Raw genomic sequence first — 2991 nt, forward strand, 5'->3', positions numbered from 1 at the left:
CCAGTCCATTCTAAAGGAGATCAGTCCTGGGTGTTCTTTGGAAGGACTGATGCTAAAGCTGAAACTCCAGTCCTTTGGCAACCTCATGCAAAGAGTTGACTCATTGGAAAAGACTCTGATGCTGGGTGGGATTAGAGGCAGGAGGAGAAGGGGACGACAGAGGATGAGATGGCTGGATGGCATCACCGACTCAATGGATGTGAATTTGAGTGAACTCTGGGAGATGGTGATGGACAAGGAGACCTGGCGTGCTGCAATTCATGGGGTCACAAAGAGTTGGACACGACTAAGCGATTGAACTGAACTGAACTGATGTCTTCTTGGGGTAAATGTCTGTTTAGTTCTTTTGCCCACTTTTTGATTGGGTTGTTCATTTTTCTGGTATGGAGCTACGTGAGCTACTTGTGTATTTTGGAGATTAATTCTTTGTCAGTTGTTTCATTGGCTATTATTTTCTCCTATTCTAAAGGCTGCCTTTTCACCTTGCTTACAGTTTCCTTAATTGTGCAAAAGCTTTTATGTTTAAAAATATGATGGACTTCATGAATTTGCATATCATCCTTGCACAATGGGCATGCTAAACTTCTCGGTATCATTCCAATTTTTTAGAATATGTGCTGCTGAAGCAAGCATGATATCTCTGCTTTTTAATATGTTGTCTAGGTTTGTCATAGCTTTTCTTCTAAGGAGCAAGCATCTTTTAATTTCGTGGCTGCAGTCCCCATCCACAGTGATTTTGGAGAAAGTTTCTTTTAATTTCATGGCTGTAGTATGTTCACAATGATTTTGAACCCCAGGAAAATAAAAAGTCTATCCTGTTTATATTGTTTCCCCATCTATTTGCTATGAAATGATGGGACTTGATGGCATGATCTTAGTTTTTAAATACTGAGTTTTAAACCAGCTTTTTCACTGTAGTTTTTCATCTTCATCAAGAAGCTCTTTGGCTCCTCTTTGCTTTCTGCCATAAGGGTGGTGTCATCTGCATATCTGAGGTTATTGATATTTTTCCTGGCAATCTTGATTCCAGCTTGTGCTTCATCTAGTCCAGCATTTCTCATGATATACTCTGCATATAAGCTAAATAAGCAGGGTGACACTATACAGCCTTGATGTATTCTTTTCCCAAATTTGAACCAATCTGTTGTTCCATGTCTGGTTCTAACTGTTGCTTCTTGACCTGCATACAGGTTTTTTAGGAGGCAGATAAGCTGGTATGGTTTTCCATCTCTTTAAGGATTTTTCACAGTTTGTTGTGATCCACATAGTCAAAGGCTATAGCATAGTCAATGAAGCAGAAGTAGATGTTTTTCTGGAGTTTCCTTCTTTTTCTATGAGCCCACTGATGTGATCACTGGCCCCTCTGCTTTTTCTAATCTTACTTGTACATATGGAACTTCTCAGTTCACATATCGTTCTAACTTTAAGAATTTTGAGCATTACCTTGCTAGAATGTGGAATGAATGTAATTGTGTAGTAGTTTGAACATTCTTTGGTATTGCCCTTCTTTGGGATTGGAATGAAAACTGACCTTTTCCAGTCCTGTGGCCACTGCTGAGTTCTCCCAATTTGCTGGCATGTTGAGTTCAGCACTTTAACAGCAACAACTTTCAAAATTTGACACAGCTCAGTGGGAATTCCATCACCTCCACTAACTTTGTTCATAGTAATGCTTCCTAAGACCCTCTGGACTTCACTTTCCAGAATGTCTGGCTCTAGATGAGTGACAACACCATTGTGGTTATCTGGGTCATTAACCTTTTTTGGTGTAGTTCTGTATATTCTTGCCACCTCTTCTTAATATATTCTGCTTTTGTTAGGTCCTCACCTTCTTGATTTTTTTCTTGGGGATGGTTTTGTTCACTACCTCCTCTACAATGTTATGGACCTCTGTCCACAGTTCTTCAGGTACTCTGTCCATCAGATCTAATCCTTTGAATCTGCTTGTCACTTGTACTGTATAATCATAAGGTATTTTATTTAGGTCATACCTGAATGGCCCAGTGGTTTTCCTTAATTTCTTCTATGTAAGCCTGAATTTCACAGTAGGGAGTTCATGATCTGAGTGGTGGTCAGCACCCAGTCTTGCTTTTGCTGTCTATATATAGCTTCTCCATCTTCAGCTGTAAAGAATACAATCTATCTGATTTCAATACTGAGTATCTGATGATGTCCATGTGCAGAGTCATCTCTTGTGTTGTTGGAAGGGGGTATTTGCTATGACCAGTGTGTTCTTTTGGTAAAATTCTGTTAGCCTTTGCCTTGCTTCATTGTGTACTGTAAGACCAAACTTGCCTGTTACTCAGGTATCTCTTGACTTTCTACTTTTGCTTTTTAGTCCCCTATGATGAAAGGACTTTTTTTTTTTTTTTTTTTGGTGTTAGTTCTAGAAGGTCTTATAGGTCTTCATAGAACCATTCCACTTCAGCTTCTTTGGCATTAATTGCTGGGGCATAGATTTGGATAACTGTGATGTTGAATGATTTGCCTTGGCAATGAACCAAGGTCATTCTGTCATTTTTGAGACTGCACCCAAGTGATGCATTTCAGACTCTTTGGTTGACTATGAGGGCATTCCATTTCTTGTAAGGGATTGTTACCCACAGTAGGATATATAATGGTCATCCAAATTTAATTTGCCCATTGCTGCCCATTTTATTTCAAGAATACCTTAAATGTCAATGTTTAATCTTGCTCTCTCCTGTTTGACCGCTTCCATGTTATTACCTTGATTCATGGTCCTAATATTCACGGTTCCTATGCAATATTGTTCTTTACAGCATTGGATTTTACTTTCACCACCAGACACATCCACAACTGGTGTTTCTGCTTTGGCTCAGCCTCTTTATTCTTTCTGGAGCTGTTTTTTTCAGATCCTCCCTAGTAGTGTATTGGATACCTATAGACCTGTGGATTCATCTTTCCGTGTCATGGGGGAACAGAGACATTACTTTGCCAACAAAGGTCTGTCTAGTCAAGGCTATGGTTTTT

General features: G+C 39.5%; 1 non-coding gene across 1 annotated transcript; it reads right to left on the reverse strand.

Annotated features, from left to right (window-relative positions):
- Positions 1 to 524: 524 nt before the first annotated feature.
- Positions 525 to 633, reverse strand: LOC128057041 (U6 spliceosomal RNA). Its single transcript, XR_008200234.1, has one exon. It is a non-coding gene; the product is annotated as a U6 spliceosomal RNA (small nuclear RNA).
- Positions 634 to 2991: the final 2358 nt, after the last annotated feature.

The sequence above is a fragment of the Budorcas taxicolor genome, chromosome 11, assembly GCF_023091745.1.
Source record: "Budorcas taxicolor isolate Tak-1 chromosome 11, Takin1.1, whole genome shotgun sequence".
NCBI lineage: Eukaryota > Metazoa > Chordata > Mammalia > Artiodactyla > Bovidae > Budorcas > Budorcas taxicolor.